Source organism: Mytilus edulis, chromosome 1 (genome assembly GCF_963676685.1).
Source record: "Mytilus edulis chromosome 1, xbMytEdul2.2, whole genome shotgun sequence".
NCBI classification, from domain to species: Eukaryota; Metazoa; Mollusca; class Bivalvia; order Mytilida; family Mytilidae; genus Mytilus; species Mytilus edulis.
Window position 1 is genome coordinate 41,276,349 of NC_092344.1, and position 20,774 is coordinate 41,297,122.

A 20,774-nucleotide genomic window follows, 5' to 3' on the forward strand; every position below is an offset into this window, starting at 1 on the left:
CTCCTGACTTGGGACAGGCACATACATACATAATGTGGCAGGTTAAACATGTTAGTGGGATCCCAACCCTCCTCTAACCTGTGACAGTGGTGTAACAGTACAACATAAGAACGAACTATAAAAAGGCTTAACTCATCAGATGGATACAAATACTACACAGAGTGGCTTGGTTGAAGAATTGGTTAAACATTAATTTTCACCAGTCACTCATTTCATATGACTTTAAATTTGACAAAAAGCCTTTGATAATTGCAAGTAAACTGCCTTTTGATAATTGCAAGTAAACTGTTACATGTACACTTTTATTGTGGTCTTTTTATAGAGTTTCAAATCTATTAGACCATTGACCATTAAAAAACAAGGAGTTTGAACATTTGACAAAAATTACTAAACCTCACCTAAAGTACATCTGTCGGTGATTTAGAAACAGTTTAACTTACGCGTCAAACGTTAACACTTCTTTAAACACCGTTTCCATTCACATTGTTAACGTCATTATATCTTTTGTTAACGTTGTTCTATTGTTATGTATCATATTACTATATTGAGTTGAGATTATACGATCAAACAAACCAGACGTTGTTTTACTGCCTGTCCAGACTTTTAAGTTAACCCATCCGTCACAACATCCTTAAAGAGTGTCACTTAGTAAACAATTAAAACTTTTAAATTCCTTACATTATTTTTTCATTGAATATCTTTTCAGCAGTATGATGACAGCCTTTGTTGAAATGGAATAGGGTTATGTTATGTTAACCCTACATGTATGTAGTATTGTACTATTGTTAGCATTAGGTAACATGTTGCTTTTAATATGGTGTCATTGTATATACAATGTACAAGGAATAACCAATGAAGGTCAGAAAGTACTGGCAAGTACTGGCAAAAGCTTACATATTCCTTTGGGCAATGTGAGCTAAAACATCTCTAGTTTTTAAAATGTTAATGTTTCTTACCTCCACTTTGACTTGAAAATATTTAACTCTGTCACAAACAACTCATTTCCCCACCATATTGGAGGGTTAGCATTGTGATTAACGTCTTCAGGTGCATCTTGATAAGGCTGAAATCTTCCGTCAAGGAAATGCAGTAGTGGAATGCAGAACAACCAACAAGAGCTACTACCATTCTTCAACAAATCTCTTACCACTGAAAGTAACTTTTTTTTCATGTCCCTACAAAATTAATTGCACATTATTTAATTATAATAAGTCTAAAGGAACATTGAAGATCATTAACACAAATGTTAAAACTCCAGATATCAAAGACTATAAAAAATGTAGCTATCTTTTTACTCAAAAATCAAATACTTCCCTACCATAAAAATGAGGTCAAAGACAAGAAAATTTAACATTTAAAAACTTCTTAATAAAAGGCATCTGTATACAAAGTGTGAAGCATACAGGTCTTCTATTAACCTCTGAAATATAAAGCTTTATACAAATACCGGTAGCAAAGTTGTTGCCTGATTATTACAAGAGGAGCAGGAATTGCATGCTTTTCTTAGCAACAAAGTGCTTGCTTGTTTTTCTTTTAACTTTTTGTATTGCCCCTAGTATCCTCTCCCCTTATTCAGAGTACTGTGGATTCATTATTATTCATTGGATACCAATTTTTTGGGGTTTTGTTAGTCATACCTGTCAACTGACCCATATTCTGCGGTTGTGACCCGATATTTTCACAATTCTGAGGGATCACCCGGAACACCCGCCGGGTCATTGAAATAACCAGGGAATTCCGAAAATGACCCGATTTCACCCCTATTTCTTAGCCTTGAGGTTGATTTCATAAGTAATATTCCTTTGAAATACCGGCAAATTCGTAATTCTTCCATGTAAACTGTCAAATTAAGTGACCCATTAAGTTTATGGCTTCACTTGACAGCTTTGGTGTCAAACACATTGTTAATTAACACCAATTACTTTAGCTTTAGGTCGCAAATAAATTGCACCATTGGTTTACAAACTGAACTAGAGTTACTTCCCCTTATTTGTCACCATTCAAAATTATTCCTTATATTTACGTTTTATGGATGAAAAAGATTAAATCATAAAAATATAAAATTCAAATACATATTAAAAAATAACTTTTCATTATTTTTATACCTGTATACAATTTTTTTTTAAAAGTTGAAAATTATTTTTTACATTTATACTTCCTTTAACTGTATTACTATATTTTATCATATAGTCTAATTTCCTTGTAGAATGAAAAATTTTATGGTTAAAGGCTACATGGTCAATAGTCTCAAACATTTAAGAATTACATTAAATTATGATTGTAGTATTTTTTCTCAAAAAGTAAAGCACATAAGACTGAGTTACACAAATTTATAAAAATCTTTAAAAGTGCAATTAAATAATATTTAATAAGATTTAAAATGACTTAACAAAGTGAACATGCATTGATGTTTTGGTATCTTTGATATACATTATAAGAAAATGTACCATAAATACTGAAATTCAGCTCGAAAAAGTTCGTACGCGTTATGACCTGAGATTTGATTCTTTAATGCAGGTCATGACCTGCATTTTCATTGTCACAGGTTGACAGGTATGTTAGTATAGGTGAACCACAGATTCAAATGTTCAACGAATAACATATTTTCAATAGGTTTGGTATACAGAGATTGGCAAAACCAGGAAATTACAAATCTAAGAATATACAACTTTTCAGCAATCCATGAAAACTGATACCCACGAAAATAAACAAATATATTTAACACATACTGCTGTATGGTAGGAAACATCTCCCTCATTGCTTCCAGATCTGTACATTTGTCACAGTTGTGGTCCAACTTTGGTAATAAAAGTTTACATAAACCAGACATTTGTGTACAATCTAAGCTAATTTTATAGGATTCTTTCATATGAACAAGCATGGCTGCAATGGTAATGATGGGTATTTTTTCAGTGTCACTTCTTTTTATGTCTTCTTTCAATGCTTGTATAGCAGTCACCAAATACTTCTGAATAAACTGAAAATACAATAAAAATGTTAATGTGTGTAAAAGAAGTTTACGTTGGATCATGGAAACCCTTATTGGATAGAGATAGCCTGACATCTTGGCCCAATCTTTGCTTCAAGTCAGAAGACTAGTTTCTCAAAAAGTAAATCAAGATCCCAGACTATAGATAGAAAGAGAATTATTATGACTGTTATTAAATGTCCAAATGCAATTACCTAATGGTTCTGCCATGTAAACATGTATTGGAAAATTTCTGAATTATGGATGTTGAATGGGATTAATATTTGGCCAAAGGATAATACTGAAAAATCCCTGTCACGAAGCCAAGGATTTAGTCAATTCATTTAAATCCATGACTAGTGTTAAAAAACATATTTCAGTGCATCATAAAAAAAGTATTTTGTAGTACTTTTGATTTATATAGTTTCAATTACCCCAATAAAGAGCTGTGCTATGAGCCATCATTCACCAATTGCCTTTTCAAAAGTTCCATAACTCCTCAATATCTTATCAGAAATTTATAAAATCAAATTGCTTGTAAGCACTGAAGGATAAAGATTTCTTTAATTTATCTGTGAGAAGTAAAATCCTATACTGCTTTGTCTAAAGCATTGGTTGTAGTTGCTAATTTACAATTATGGACAAAAGAAGATAATTCCAATTTTTAAAGATGACTTTAACAATGAAATCATTTATTTTTTTAGAACAGGTAGAAGATTCCTGCACCTTGCACAAGTTATGTTATTTTCTTGTGTAACATCATTTTGGGACTTGAATATCTGAGCATATATTACATTGATAAAGGAGTAGGTTCAGTAAGACCCCTTTTTGGCCCCAAAATATAGCAGTTTTAGAAAATTGTGAAAATGAATCGTTAAGATATTTACTGAAAAGTAGAATGCTTCTGCTACATAAATGTGGGCTGTTTTTGACAATACAATGCACGTATATCGGGTACTATCATCCTTAAGTCATGCTAAATTACTGAAATCTTCACAATTTTAGCATTTTAGTTAAATTTTAGACGGTTTCCGTCTTAAATGAAAGTGGCCGCATTCGTGTTCATTCATAATATTGAAATGTAAGTTGTATTTGATGATAGTACATAATATATATATAGGTTGAGGATGAACACGGATGCGGCCACTTTCATTTTTGACAAAAACCATCTGAAAAGTGACGATTTTTGGCATATTTGATAGATTTTTCATATTTAAGCTTGAATAGGAGCGTTTTTAATGACTTAATCAGTTAAAATCTTTCACATAAAGTAATTGAATCAATTGAAATAGGCACTTAAGTGTTTAAAATGTGTATGAAATCTTTCGTTAGATGAACTTGAAAATTGAGGCCGAAATCGGCCCTTACCGGACCTACTCCTTTTGGGAAATGTTCATGGATAGGGTGTATAGAATGTTAGGATCAGTGAACTATATTTTGTGTATCAAAAAGGTAGTGATAAGTTTTGGAAGATTTAGATATCAAGTCAGAATACCATAGGGTCTTATTGCATGAAGTGCTCTTGACATTTTCATTGGTTTATTGGTTTCAGAGCAGATCTTTGAAAAAAAAAAAAAAAGAACCATTAACAACAAGTGAGATAATGAGGAAAACCATTTATAAACTTTGTTTTCTAAATTTCTTGAGAAAGATGTTAAAGTTAATTTTTTTTTGGGGGGGTGGGGGGTTGGGGGGGTGTAACAATCGACTTTAATATTTATTCACAAATAGCATTATCCTAAATAGCATAAATTTGTTATTGGAAGTTAAAGTCATACCTGTGAAGTATATTTTTCAAAATCATCAACTGATGACCATAACTTTTCTACATTGTAGTAGTATTCTCTTAATCCATCTTTAATGGCTTTGACCTGATTGATCATCTCTTCTCCTAGAATTGTTCCTGAGAGAAAAGTCTTCACATCTGGCAAAAAATTTTCAACTGCAATACCAGCATTTTTCCTGAGTACATCTTGAAATTCACTTTTTCCCATCCAAGTTGTGAATTTCTTGACCTTTTTGGAAAACCATTTTGACACTCGATTCTTATCTTCATCTGGATTGATTGGTTTTCCTTCTATTACACCATCATATAAATGATATAAATCTGAATATATAAAAGTCTACTTTGTATAAAGTACTAGAACACACCCGTGATATCGCGGGTCCGTGACTGAATTAAAGTATATAACTATGCGCAAGCCTTATTTTAGTATTAGTTTTGTCATCTGATAAAGTCATGCCAATTATAAGATACACAGTTTTCTCTGCTTTCAAATCTTTCTGTTTGAACCCGTCGAACTGGAACTTATCAATTATTGGTAATATTAATTATTTGGAAAACAAAAGGTCCTGGAATGGAGTATTTTTTAATCAACAGCATTGTTTCATATTAGTTATAAATAAATTTGAATTCTTTGATTTCGCTGTTTTACATCATGCCCGCTAACAAATTGAAAACTGTACCTATACGCCTTATTTTTAGTATTCGTATTGTTATCTTAGAAAGTCTTACTGATTAAAATACTACAATAGGTAACAATTTGACAATTTAGTAGTGTCAACCCTGTGATTATGACCCGTGTATATAGCATATTAATCCTGAATACACCGTTTGGTGGTGCATCTGTCAGATGAGGAACGTACAGATAAGGTAATAGGTAACAGGTGAATATACTATTGGTATCGGTATAGGACTCGACCCGGAACTTCTTAATTATTGGCAATATTAATTACGTGGAAAACAAAAGGACCTGGAGTGGTGTAATTTTTAATCTACACCTTTGTACTATATTAGTTATATATAAAATTGAATTTTTTAATTCGTCGTTTTTACGTGATGACGGCTGACAAATTGGACCTCGTAATTTTAGTATTATAGATATCAAACTGTCTTACATTAACTTATATAAATCAAGTCATTAAATTTTGTCTTGCAGGTTGATGTGTTCTTTTCCATTTCTAGTACCAAATTCCATTAGGTGAATTTTACATAATTTTTTGCATTTTTTGTTGTCTGCCACTGGCCAAAGGTATAAGAAACAAACACATACCTTTAAACCTATGACATTCAAAATGCAGTTGATTTCCTGCAGACAGTGAAAAAAATTGCGGGAACTTTCTTTGGCCGAGTCAGAAACCACTTTTGATTAAAAAAAAATGCTTGTATTTCCTTTTTTTAACTTATTTACTAAATATTATTTTTGTTTTTTTTTTCATTTCTGGCAATTATGTATATAACAAGTGAAACTGCGAGCTACTGCTCACTGATGATACCCCCCCCGCAAGTGGATAATATTAATAGTGTAAAAATATGCAAGTGTTCGGTAAACAGGAAGTTGTCAAGTGATGAATCTGAAAACGCATCACACGGTATAGCTGACTTATATAAATCCTGAAACCAAATTTCAGAAATCCTTGTATTGTAGTTGCTGAGAAAAATGTGACGAAAATTTTCAACTTGGCTATCATGTGTAAAATCATACAAGTGTTCGGTAAACAGGAAGTTGTCAAGTGATGAATCTGAAAACGCATCACACGGTATAGCTGACTTATATAAATCCTGAAACCAAATTTCAGAAATCCTTGTATTGTAGTTGCTGAGAAAAATGTGACGAAAATTTTCAACTTGGCTATCATGTGTAAAATCATACAAGTGTTCGGTAAACAGGAAGTTGTCAAGTGATGAATCTGAAAACGCATCACACGGTATGGCTAACATATATAAATGTTGATACCAAATTACAGAAAGGGTGGATGTGTAGTTCCTGAGAAAAATGTGACGAAAGTTTCATGGGACGGACTGACTGACGGACTGACGGACAGACTGACAGACAGAGGTAAAACAGTATACCCCCCCTTTTTTAAAGCGGGGGTATAATTATAGTTTAAAGCTGTTATTACCCCCTGGTGCCCCTTTCAAAGAATTTCATCCGCATGGTCATTCCAGCCTCACTTTGGTTCTCAGATTTCATAACCTTTTTGTTCCTTTCATGTGCGAAAAAAATTGCAGGAACTTTCTTTGGCCGAGTCAGAAACCACTTTCGATTAAAAAAAAATGCTTATATTTCCTTTTTTTAGTTATTTACTAAATATTATTTTTAGGGTTTTTTTCATTTCTAATTTTTATAATCATTTTATAAGTTTTATTAATTATTCAAAGATTCTTTATAATAAACAGCTATATCATGTATATAGTATATACTATTTTTAAAAATCAATGCAAAAATTGTGTAGCAAACATGCAAGTGACAGACAATTATGATTTTTCTAGTACTTTTTGAAACCTGTTTTCCTGTATAAGTACTAGTACTTAACCAGATTTACATCCAAAAAGTTGGTGTAATTCTAATAAGTTCTGATACAAGTAAAGTTGTGACTAAATTTGGTTTCATTTTGTCCATTTTTTTTTTACAATGGATGAATATTTGAAAAGTTCTGACATGATAGCTTACATTGACTTGTTGGGTGGGTGATTGAGGTAAATGATAAACTCATTTCCAAACAAGAATGTGTCCCAAGTACATGGATGCCCCATCTGCACTATCATTTTCTATGTTCATTGGACCGTGAAAATGGCATTAAAATTAGAAAGATCATATCATAGGAACATGTGTACTAAGTTTGAAGTTGATCGGACTTCAACTTCATTAAAAACTACCTCAACCAAAAACTTTAACCTGAAAGGGGACAGACAGACGAACGAACAGACGAACTAATGGACAAACAAACGGACGCACAGACCAGAAAACATAATGCCCATAAATAGGGCATAAAAACACTGCACAGAAAACTAAATACTAAATACATTAATCTAGTTATAAAATTGGGGGTGAATACAGGTGCTTCTGAACAGTAAGCAGATCCTCTTCTATTAGCCAAATCCATCATGTTGATAAGGTTATCTAAATCAGGTCACAGTACTTCTTGTATTACATGATAAGTCATGACTGAAGAAAATTTCTTGAAAGTACCTTTCTTCCCAAGTACTCTAAAACTCAATAATCTGCTTTCGAAATGTGTGTCTCCATGATTTAAGACAAATTCTTTCAATTCTTCTTTTCCACCAATTTCCACATAATAGTTGTAGAAAACATTGCTAAATTTATAGCTGCTTTTTGGTACACTGACAAATCCTTCAAATTCAACATAGCCATCTTTCAATTCTCTGGAATGAAAAAAAAAATAATCATGATTTGTTCATTAATTCACTAAACAATAGTGACCAATAGCTAAACTGTACAAGGAACATATTCACATTAATAAAGAGATTCAAATTAATATTAAATTGCAACAAAAAAAGATTTCTGAAGACTGAAATTCAGTCATATTTGATGCATACTTGTCAACCCAATTACAGTGGTTTCAAAGGAATGTAGAAGAAATGTAAAATTATTAAATTAGGCCTATGCTTGTATTTATTATTGACACTATTATACAAATAAGGATAGTTGCATTAGACTATAGGGTAACAACTGGTTAATGAAATATTGCCTCTTAAAATGCTATAATTACATTACATGTCTATTTCATTATAAAATGTTATTATAATTGGCAAATAGGAATATCGCATCATTCTGAAATCAACTTTCATTTCAAAATGAAATGTAACAATCATGATGACATGAGCTTCCACAATAAAGTGCACAGGCAAATAAAAGAAAAACTTGACAGAAATCGTGTTTTAATGATCCTAGCAAAGAAATGTAATTATATTAAAGTATTGAATGCTTCTTTTAGTAATTTTATAGGTTTGTAAAAGTGTTGAACATGTGTACATTTTTAGACAGGTGCCAACAGACTGATCACTATACATTATTCAAAGCCAAATTTATCAACAAGGATATATTGAATATTTCCACTTGTGGATGGTTGGTTGATCTAAATATTTCTTGTTAGCTACCTTTTAAATTTCAACTTTTGTTTTTCTTTATCTGAAGATATTCCTTCAACTTTTATATATACTGTGTCTTCCTTATGATCAACAAGTATGGTTGGTGCCAAAATTGCATGAAAACAATAATCTTTGTACTCCTGTTTTCCACTATTATTTTCACTGTAAATATAATAAATGATATTATGTGTCTAGCATACAGGTACATTACTGTATTTGTCCCTCTTAGTACAAAAATGTTTAAAAATCTTTCTCGAGATTTGGGACAATTTACAGTAACAAAATATAACTGAAATATGATGTCCAAAAAAAAGAAAATTTAAAAAAAATAAGCTGCCAAATTCATGTCCACAGTTTGACACAAACCTTCAAATTACATTTATAACATAAAAAACACATTCATATATAAGAATTACAAAAGTTAAACAGGATAAACCATCAGTGTGATTTTAAAAAGTATCAACATTTAGGGACTAGACACCAACTTATTAGCAATAGTCATATTATACCAAAATTGCCTATTTCGCCTGGCTTGTGAACATTTTTTTTTATAAACAATTAGCACATGCAATATCATATTGATGATTTTTCTGTTTGAGTTCATATCATAGCTCAAAGCATAAATGTATATACATCATCATTGTACCAGTGGAAGCTGTAAAAGAAAGATTTTTGTGGGTCATAATAGTCAATAGAATCATTATCCCTGTTAAAGAAAAATAGCTTTTTATGTTTGAGAAGAAAAATCACAACATTTTGACAAATTTTATAATTTGGAAATACAATAAGATATAAAATCATATTAATTCGTGTACACTATGGAAGCGGACCCCTCCCCCCCCCCACCTCCCTTATTCCCATGTATACCTTAGCCTTATATATGTAAGTGTAGTATGTAAGCGTGACAACTAATGTGAACTCATAAATGGTGGGGTGCTATCACACGGTTGGAAGCAAGATCAGATCCTATACAGCCACTGTAAGAAACAAGCTGAATAGAGTCTCATACTCCTACCGCCATGTATAACCACATAGACATAGGTTGAGGAAAACATAATACAGGTTTGTGCGAATAACCACAGTTTAATTAATCTTTGCATCATATATAAAGACAATTAACAATGAAACAATAATATTTTCATTTTGCACAAACAGTCTTTGAAAAATCTGTGGTATTAAATACATGGATAACACTGAATACATAATCTACATTAATTTTTGTTTGTAATGGCTGCTAGAAATAATTTTATAAACAACAAGACAAGGATTTTGTAAAAATCTATAAGATAAATTTGACTTTTCCTATTTCTTACTTTTTCCAAGGGAGATAATCATGAACAATAATTATTACCCAATCAAATTTTCTTTTTCTTCATGTTTCCTAATTCTAAACAAACAACACTTAATTAGTAGGCTATTATTTGAACTTGGAATTATTTTTAATTATGGAATTTGCATAATTTTCTTTTGTTTGAAATTTTTGATAAATTCTATGTTTAAATATTTATTTATTATAATGTTTTGAGCGGTGCATAACACTTTCAACACAATGTATTTTGTATGGATAGTGTTGTGAGCGGCACAGTACATTCTATTGAAAATGTGCTATCTTCTTTGTAATGAACATGAAATTCATTAAAAATTTCAAGTACAAGAAATTTTGCAAATTCCAAAGTTCAAATAATAGCCTGTTACTTGAAGCATGATGACATGTTGAGATGTTTTCCACCATATCATGTGTGTTAAAATAATATAAGTTATGAATGTCATGACAGATTTTGAATTATCACTTGCTTAAATGTTATATACCTTTCTTTTTTCTGTGAATCCCTTTCTCTATCTTCTCCAAATTTCTACAATAAAATATAAAGAGACATGTCAATTATATATGTAGCACTTCAAAAGTAAACAGGTTGAAATGCAGTCTTGATAATATTCAGGTTTATCTAAAAACATTGTGAAACAATGATAAAAAAGTTAAATTACAAAAATATTGAATGCAGAGGAAAATTCAAAACGGAAAGTCACTTATCAAATGGCAACATCAAAAGCTCAAACACATCAAACGAATGGTTAATAACTGTTATATATATATACCTGACTTGGTACAGGCATAATTTCTTATGTAGAAAATGGTGGATTAACCTGGTTTTAAAGCTAGCTAAAACTCTCACTTGTATGACAGTCAGATAAAATTCCATTACATAGACAACAATGATGTATAAAAGAACTAAATTTTCCGATACTTGCAATGGAATCTTTATAAGAAAACTAAAGAGATGTGGAATAATCATCAAAGAGGCAAGTTGTCTATCTACAAAAGTTCAATAAATTGAATGTAAGAAATTATAGGTAACTGTGTGGCCTTCAACAATAAGATAAACCTGTATTGTCTAGTCAGGTATAAAAGGCCCCCATATGAAAAATTTGAAAACAATTCAATTAAAAAACTAATTTGTAATAAAACAATTTACAACCAGGTGCTCCGCAGGGCGCAGCTTTATACGACCGCAGAGGTCGAACCCTGAACAGTTGGGGCAAGTATGGACAAAACATTCAAGCATGATACAGCTCTGAATTTGGATTGTGATCAAATTTTTGACATTACATGGTTTTTTTTTACACAAAACAAATGCCAAGATTTTACAAATCAATTAAAGATTTCTTCTTCAAACTTTTTAAATCTAAAATTAAATAGTTGACACAGCATAGGTTTCTGACACAGAATGAATGTGGTCTAATGAACTTAAAAGTTTTTTTTGCCTTTGAGCAAATCACTATGCTGTTGAATATTAATCCTCTCAAAAAAATGTTTGAAGAAATTTTCTTTTTATTTATGAAATCTGAAATGAGAAAAATTTAACCCCCCCCCCCTTTTTTTTCACATCCCCGTTTCCCTTTTTCAAAACTGATATCAATTCAAATTTCTAATGGAGTTTGCAACAATAACTACTCATTTAAATACATCATAAAATATTAAGATGTAAAAAAACTGCTTGTTATCACTGAATGGTAAAGATTATTTAAATTTATCAGTTGGTAGTAAAAAGTGTATATACATTGTATATTGTATATAACAAAGATTTAAGTTGATTCTGGACAAAGAAAGATAACTCCAATTAAAAAAAATTCTTGCTATTGCACAAATAGGATATTTCTTGCTTACTATTCTGGACAAAGAAAGATAACTCTAATTAAAAAAAAATTTGCTATTTCACAATATTGTGCAATTAGATATTTCTTGCCATTGCACAATACTGTGCAATTGAAAAGACTTGCTATTGCACAATACTTAATATAATAATTTTAGATCCTGATTTGGACCAACTTGAAAACTGGGCCCATAATCAAAAATCTAAGTACATGTTTAGATTCAGCATATCAAAGAGGCCCAAGAATTCAATTTTTGTTAAAATCAAACTTAGTTTAATTTTGGACCCTTTGGACTTTAATGTAGAATTTGAAATTTAAAAACAGGACCAAAAATGAAGAATCTACATACACAGTTAGATTTGGCATATCAAAGAACCCCAAGGATTCAATTTTTGATGAAATCAAACAAAGTTTAATTTTGGACCCTTTGGACCTTAATGTAGACCAATTTGAAAACTGGACCAAAAAAACTTCAATAATCAAGAATCTAAGTACATTTTTAGATTCAACATATCAAAGAACCCAACCGATTCATTTTTTGTCAAAATCAAACTAAGTTTAATTTTGGACCCTTTGGACCTTAATGTAGACCAATTTGAAAACGGGACCAAAAGTTGAGAATCTACATATACAGTTAGATTCGGCATATCAAAGAACCCCAATTATTCAATTTTGATAAAATCAAACAAAGTTTAATTTTGGACCCTTTGGGCCCCTTTTTCCTAAACTGTTGGGACCAAAACTCCCAAAATCAATACCAACCTTCCTTTTATGGTCATAAGCCTTGTGTTTAAATTTCATAGATTTGTATTTACTTATACTAACATTATAGTGCGAAAACCAAGAAAAATGCTTATTTGGGTCCCTTTTTGGCCCCTAATTCCTAATCTGTTGGGTCCTAAACTCCCAAAATCAATACCAACCTTCCTTTTGTGGTCATAAACATTGTGTTTAAATTTCATAGATTTCCATTTACTTAACCTAAGGTTATTGTGCAAAAACCAAGAAAAATGCTTATTTGGGCCCTTTATTGGCCCCTTATTCCTAAACTATTGAAACCAAAACTCCCAAAATCAATCCCAATCTTTCTTTTGTGGTCATAAACCTTGTGTCAAAATTTCATAGATTTCTATTAACTTAAACTAAAGTTATGGTGCGAAAACCAAGAAAATGCTTATTTGGGCCCTTTCTGGCCCCTTATTCCTAAAATGTTGGGACCAAAACTCCCAAAATCAATACCAACCTTCCTTTTATGGTCATAAACCTTGTGTTAAAATTTCATAGATTTCTATTCACTTTTACTAAAGTTAGAGTGCGAAAACTAAAAGTATTCGGACGCCGGACGACGACGACGACGACGACGACGCCGACGCCAACGTGATAGCAATATACGACGAAAATTTTTTCAAAATTTGCGGTCGTATAAAAAACATATAGTTATGACTAACATGATAGAACAACAACCACTGAACTACAGGCTTCACCTTGCTTTGACTCAAAATGTTTGCAGCCTATACAGATCAATAAACAAATCAAAATAGCAGAGATGAAAGAGTCCAATAAAGTTGCTCAGCTGAATAGTAAGTTTTACAGAACCTACATGTTAATATATCAATAACAATAACAAATGGCCTGGTGACAAATCTAACTCTCAAATCAATTCCAGATTTTTTCTGATTTATATCTTGCTCATTAGGTGCCAGACCATCCATTAAACATCCCCAACTATTAAACCCAATTTTGCAATTTTCTCAGCTATCTTAACAATTTTTCCCTTAATTTTTAACTTCCTACAAACCCGCGGATGGAACTGTTTCAACAGCTGTTTTCAAGCAGTTACCAAAAAGGTTTTTTTTCAGGAATACTTTATATGGCAAAATTAAGGGGGTACGGACGATGTACCAGTTCTAGCTATACTAGGCCTATTGGCCCAAGACCACAATTAATGATCCTGCTTTTCATTGTCCACGAATATAGTTCCCTTTAATAATAGTGTATTTTTTCTTAATTTTGTTTTCTTTCTCTTTCTCATACAATTTCTTAGTTTTTTATGGGGTGGAAATGAAAGAAGAGAGCTGAAATAAACTTTTGGAAGTTTTATTTTAACTGATTTTGATATGGAAAGAGTGATTAGGCCAGGTACAATTTTTTTTTTACACTTTTCAGAACTTTCTTGACTTGCCTATAGGGGAATGGATGTGTATTGGCCAAATTTGTATGATGTAAACATGCAATTTTTCTGAAAATTGTATATATTTTTTGACTTGTACTGTACATTACACACACAAAAAATTAGACAAAAAAACAAGGATTTTCTTTCTAATGCGACAAAATGTTATAAAGAACTGATAGAGGAATTAGTTGTGGTCTTGGGCCTTATTACAGTATCCTTTACAGCAATCAATGACAAAATAACTAAATGAAAAACCTAAAATTTTATATCTGTCCAAAATATTTTAAAACATGTGCACATCTTCATTCTGTCTGCAATCTGACAATATTAAGTTTGAATAAACTTGAAAGGAAACTGGTTTAGTTACAGATTACACAAACTGACTTTTCCTGCATTATTCAATGATAAAAATGACCAAAGTTCCACACCAAGGAAACTTTCCAAAAAATTAAAATCTGGTCTAAATAATGGTCTAGTTGTACACCACTGTCTGTGGGGTTTTATCAACTAATAGTCCGGCGGCTACAAGCATATTTCAGACGAATTGTGCACATCCTGCTACAAGCATGAAATTTGGCATAGAGCTTCCTAAACTATTACTCTTTTATTTCAGATAGGGAGGCATTTGAAACCAGGTGCTCCGCAGGGCGCAGCTTTATACGACCGCAGAGGTCGAACCCTGAACAGTTGGGGCAAGTATGGACAAAACATTCAAGCGTGATACAGCTCTGAATTTGGATTGTGATCAAATTTTTGACATTACATGGTTTTTTTTTACACAAAACAAATGTCAAGATTTTACAAATCAATTAAAGATTTCTTCTTCAAACTTTTTAAATCTAAAATTAAATAGTTGATCATGACACAGCATAGGTTTCTGACACAGAACGAATGTGGTCTAATGAACTTAAAAGTTTTTTTTTGCCTTTGAGCAATTCACTATGCTGTTGAATATTAATCCTCTCAAAAAAATGTTTGAAGAAATTTTCTTTTTATTTATGAAATCTGAAATGAGAAAAATTTAACCCCCCCCCTTTTTTTTTCACATCCCCGTTTCCCTTTTTCCAAAACTGATATCAATTCAAATTTCTAATGGAGTTTGCAACAATAACTACTCTTTTAAATACATCATAAAATATTAAAATGTAAAATAAAGTGCTTGTTATCACTGAATGGTAAAGATTGGTTGGTAGTAAAAGTGAATATACATTGTTTATTGTATAAAACAATAAAAAAAACTTCATCAGCAACATTTTATATTGGAAAATTTCCAATGAAGTTATTTACATAAAGTTATTGGCAAATAAAAATAGAAAATGACATCATAGTCATGTCTGGCAAATGTCCAACATACATTATCTAAAAACATTTTAGATAAGATAAGGAAAAAAAGCTTCATCAGCAACATTTTATATTGGCAAATTTCCAATGAAGTCATTTACATAAAGTTATTGGCAAATAAAAATAGAAAATGACATCATAGTCATGTCTGGCAAATTTCCAACATATATTATCAACTACTATTCTATACAAAGAAAGATAACTCCAATTGAAAATTAATTGCTATTGCACAATATTGTGCAATTAGATATTTCTTGCTATTGTGCAATACTGTGCAATTGAAAATTTCTTGCTATTGCACAATATTTCATATGGAATCCTGATTTGGACCAACTTGAAAACTGGGCCCATAATCAAAAATCAAAGTACATATTTAGATAAAGCATATCAAATAAGCCCAAGAATTTAATTTTTGTTAAAATCAAACTTAGTTTAATTTTGGACCCTTTGGACCTTAATGTAGACCAATTTGAAAACTGGACCAAAAATTAAGAATCTACATACACAGTTAGATTTTGCATATCAAAGAACCCATTTATTCAATTTTTGATGAAATCAAACAAAGTTTAATTTTAGACCCCCATTTGGACCAACTTGAAAACTAGGCCAATAATTAAAAATCTAAGTACATTTTTAAATTCAGCATATCAAAGAACCCCAAGGATTCAATTTTTGTTAAAATCAAACTAAGTTTAATTTTGGACCCTTTGGACCTTAATGTAGACCAATTTGAAAACGGGACCAAAAGTTAAGAATCTACATACATAGTTAGATTCGGCATATCAAAGAACCCCAATTATTCAATTTTTGATGAAATCACACAAAGTTCAATTTTGGACCCTTTGGGCCCCTTATTCCTAAACTGTTAGGACCAAAACTCCCAAAATCAATACCAACCTTCCTTTTGTGGTCATAAACATTGTGTTTAAATTTCATTGATTTCTATTTACTTAAACTAAAGTTATTGTGCGAAAACCTAGAATAATGCTTATTTGGGCCCTTTTTTGGCCCCTAATTCCTAAACTGTTGGAACTAAAACTCCCAAAATCAATCCCAACCTTTCTTTTGTGGTCATAAACCTTGTGTCAAAATTTCATAGATTTCTATTAACTTAAACTAAAGTTATAGTGCGAAAACCAAGAAAATGCTTATTTGGGCCCTTTTTGGCCCCTAATTCCTAAAATGTTGGGACCAAAACTCCCAAAATCAATACCAACCTTCCTTTTGTGGTCATAAACCTTGTGTTAAAATTTCATAGATTTCCATTCACTTTTACTAAAGTTAGAGTGCGAAAACTAAAAGTATTCGGACGCCGGACGCCGGACGACGACGACGACGACGACGACGACGACGACGACGACGACGACGACGACGCCGACGCCAACGTGATAGCAATATACGACGAAAAATTTTTCAAATTTTGCGGTCGTATAAAAATGTCTCACTTCCGGTAAAATCCAAAATGGCGGACGTCATACTTGAATCAGCCTAATATCGAAGGCTTGTATTTAAAAAGGTGTTATTATCATGCTACTAGCATAGTAGTTGGTACAAACCTTTGTTATGTACTACTTTTGGTATATTTTATAGATTAGATGTCTTCAAAAACCCTTCTTCCTGTTAAAATCCAACATGGGCTTATTTTTTAAGGGAGCGTAATTGAAATGTGTTTTAACGTATTGCTACTATCATTACATTGTGCAGTAACCTTTCTTTGGTGCTTCTGATGGTTATAATGTATAAGGCATATGTCTTAAAAACCCTTACTTCCGGTAATATCCAAAATGGCGGACATAGAAATATCAATTAATTATTCAAATATTCAACTTTTTTTTAAATGTAAAGAATATGATTTTTTTTGTGCTGGTCATTAAACTTTTGGCTTTAAGTTATCCCCAAAACCACTTATTCTATCATGTTGTAAATGTTTAAATATAAAGTTGACACTTCCGGTAAAAATTTGATGTAAATTTCAAAGATGAGTCCTCAATCCATGTCTTCGATGTAGAGTTTTGGATAAATTGGTTAAAACAAAATAAAATCACTATAGTACTAAAACATGTTTAAAATTACTACAATGTTCGGCCAAAAATAACGATCACCACGACATGCACACATCGCAGTGCACGGGAGACCCGATTTTCCACATTAAAAATGACCGCGGCATTCTTTCTTACATCCACAATGTACAAGCTTTTGACAAAATGATGAGGCGATCTTACAGTTAAACACCGGTGATTTAGTCTGATCAATCATCATTCTTTATGTCACATCTATAAATGCAACCAATGTCTCCCACATAGTTTTTTTTCCCTTTCAAGCAAAGAGAGAACCATATCACAACAGGTAAAGGCATGGATAACAATAAGTCTGTCAGATCACTCATTGCCTAGTGCATTTGAAAGGCCATTGATAGATATTGATCCAAAGTCTTTTGCCCTCCCAAACACAATCTATAGTTCGTCTACCCCTATGTCACGGAATAGTGAAACAGTAGTGACAGCATCATCATTAACGACTGTTCGAATCGTGACTCGTTTAAGATCGTGTTTCACTGCATCAGACACATGCACCATGATTCTAGTGTCTGCCTCTAAGGGTTTTTAAGACATATTTCTTATACATTGTATCCATTAGAAGCACCAAAGAAAGGTTCCTGCACAATGTAATGATAGTAGCAATACGTTAAAACACATTTCAATTACCCTCCCTAAGAAATAAGCTTATTTAAGTACAATGTCCGCCATGTTGGATTTTAACCGGAGGTAGGGTTTCTGAAGACATCTAATCTATTTCATTTATCCAAAAGTAGTTAATAACAAAGGTTTGTACCAAATATTATGATAGTAGCATGATAATAACACATTTTTACACACTAGCCTTCGATATTGGGCTGATTTAAGTATGACGTCCGCCATTTTGGATTTTACCGGAAGTGAGACATTTTTTTTAAATGCCTCCCTATCTGAAATAAAAGAGTAATAGTTTAGGAAGGTCTATGCCAAATTTCATGCTTGTAGCAGGATGTGCACAATTTTTCACAAAGCCGCTGTACTATAAGTAATACGCTGAAGAAAAATTACTGGGATTATGAATGACACAGAATAATTATTGCTGGATGGACGAACAGATGGTACTCTCCTTTTGAAATGCCAGTACCAAAATGAACATTTTTTTTCAGGTAACTTTACCCCAGAACATTTACACTTTTTTTCTTCTTTTTTGGGGTATTTTAATGTTATTAATGACTTCAAGTCATCACTTTTAGACATAAATTATTGTGAATTTTTTTTAAAATATTTTTAGAGTATAAAGTACTGGTACAATAAGTTGAATACAGATGATATGATGCATGTATATATGCCACATATTCAAATTAATGAAAACTATAAAAGCATATTGAAATATTTACCTCTTGACTTTTATTATTCAGATCCAATTCATGTTTGCCAATGCCATCTGAAGTTTGATTTGTTTGATCTTTTCCATTTTCATCTACACTTAATGTTTGCATCTCTGCAATCTTTCTTAATCGTCTCCTCTTTTTTCTTGCTTGCTTTTTACTTCTCTGTTGTTGTGTAGTGCTAACTGCATGGGACTGTTTTGAATTTTCCCTAATATTTGCACCTTCACTGGTCTCAGCATTCTGATTAGTGTCATGTACTTCTGGATCAGAAAGGCTATCCTCTGAGCTGTCTTCTTCATTTTGTTCATCACAGCTACCTTCAGATACTGACATATTTTCTTCATCTAAACAGATTATTTCCAATTTTTAATACATTAAATTTCACTACTACATATATATATGTATTTAATTTACACCTGAAAAGCACAATTTATATATCATAAAAATAATTTGCCGTCCTTTCAACAATTCTTAAATATCTCCACCATCTCAAATTTGTTAAAATATTTAAAATTACATTATAGTTATCACAACTCTATTTTTAAAATACTGTTCATTAAATCATTATGGTAACCTCATACCAGAACAAAGGTCAACCTGTTGCTTCTCGCTTTCTCTTTGTGATCATTGTTTCAATTCTTTTAATTTCAATTATTTATATAAAGTGCGCTGCATGAAATAGTGAAATAATGATTTGATTTTAGCAGCCATTTTGATTCAATTTTGTCAAAATAAGCCTAGAAACATCCTTTTATGAATTATTACCATAATAAATTAATAAACAAGGTATGCAAAGATATCCTCTCTATTCTCTGAAAAAAAGATTTCTCAAATAATTGGTCTGTTAGTAAAATTAACAGGTTTATACTTTTTCGTTGAATATATTGGTATGATATGCAGCAATCAATACTATAATCACAGAATTTCCTAATGTGTCAGTTACTTAAATTTTGGTAACAATTAATAAACTAATTAATTTAGAGTGTTATTGGTGGTACATTGTAGTATTAAATAAGCTAAAGGATGATGTAAAAGTTTCATTTCAAGTTCAATCAAGCTATATCAAATTATTTTTAACTGACCTGTCTGCAATGGCACATATGAAAAAAGTTCAAATCCACAATTAGAACAGTATTTCTGTTCCCTGGCAGCACTTGCTGAACATTTTGGGCAGGTTCTTCCCTGACATTTTAGACAAACCCCAGTTCCAACTTGAAGTAATTCTCCGCATTCAATTCCATAAGGTAAATGGCTACATTTTTTTAGACTCTTGTCAGGTGATTGTTTTTCCATGTTAACAGATCATTTTAAAAAAATCAACTTCCTGAAGAAGAAAAAAGAATGTATTAATCTAGAATCAGTTATTCACTCTATATCTGACAGTACGTTTGTAGAATTTGGACAAACACTTTTTTTTCAAATTCAAGGAGGCAATAGATATACATTTAAAAGATAAGTTTCACATTTTTGCCATGGTGAATTTTTAAAATATGTTCTATAGGCCATTTTTCTGTTTGATGGTCTATATTGTCACATCCGTACAGTATCGCCAATGGGTCCAGAAGTTTTTATAGTGTTTTCAATAAAAATTTGACCCTCAAACTTTTCATTTCAATTTTGTGGGAAAATGAGCTGAAATGCATGATTTTTTAGAACCCTTTGATAGATAAATGGCTATGGTTTCAGGAAAGTTATCACTCTAAATTGAGGAATATTCATATGATCATTATTAACTGATTTATCTATTATTTCAGATCTCCATAATTTCTGATGTCATTTAAAGATATTAGAAAACATTGTTAAACTCATTTATGACGGAAATTTCTCAACACTTTGAGAA

At 31.6% G+C, this 20,774-nt stretch overlaps 1 protein-coding gene across 1 annotated transcript in view; it reads right to left on the bottom strand.

The window, feature by feature from the left end:
- LOC139515801 (E3 ubiquitin-protein ligase rnf213-alpha-like) overlaps nucleotides 1–20,258 on the bottom strand; it is a 175,322-nt gene extending 155,064 nt beyond the window's left edge. Inside the window, exons 1-8 of the mRNA XM_071305540.1 lie at nucleotides 20,017–20,258; nucleotides 18,941–19,278; nucleotides 10,671–10,714; nucleotides 8,871–9,023; nucleotides 7,942–8,135; nucleotides 4,747–5,075; nucleotides 2,730–2,977; nucleotides 957–1,175 (exon numbers count right to left, since the gene is read on the bottom strand). The gene's annotated coding sequence lies outside the window, so the exon portion shown is untranslated. The remainder of the gene's footprint in view (nucleotides 1–956; nucleotides 1,176–2,729; nucleotides 2,978–4,746; nucleotides 5,076–7,941; nucleotides 8,136–8,870; nucleotides 9,024–10,670; nucleotides 10,715–18,940; nucleotides 19,279–20,016) is intronic.
- Nucleotides 20,259–20,774: the final 516 nt, after the last annotated feature.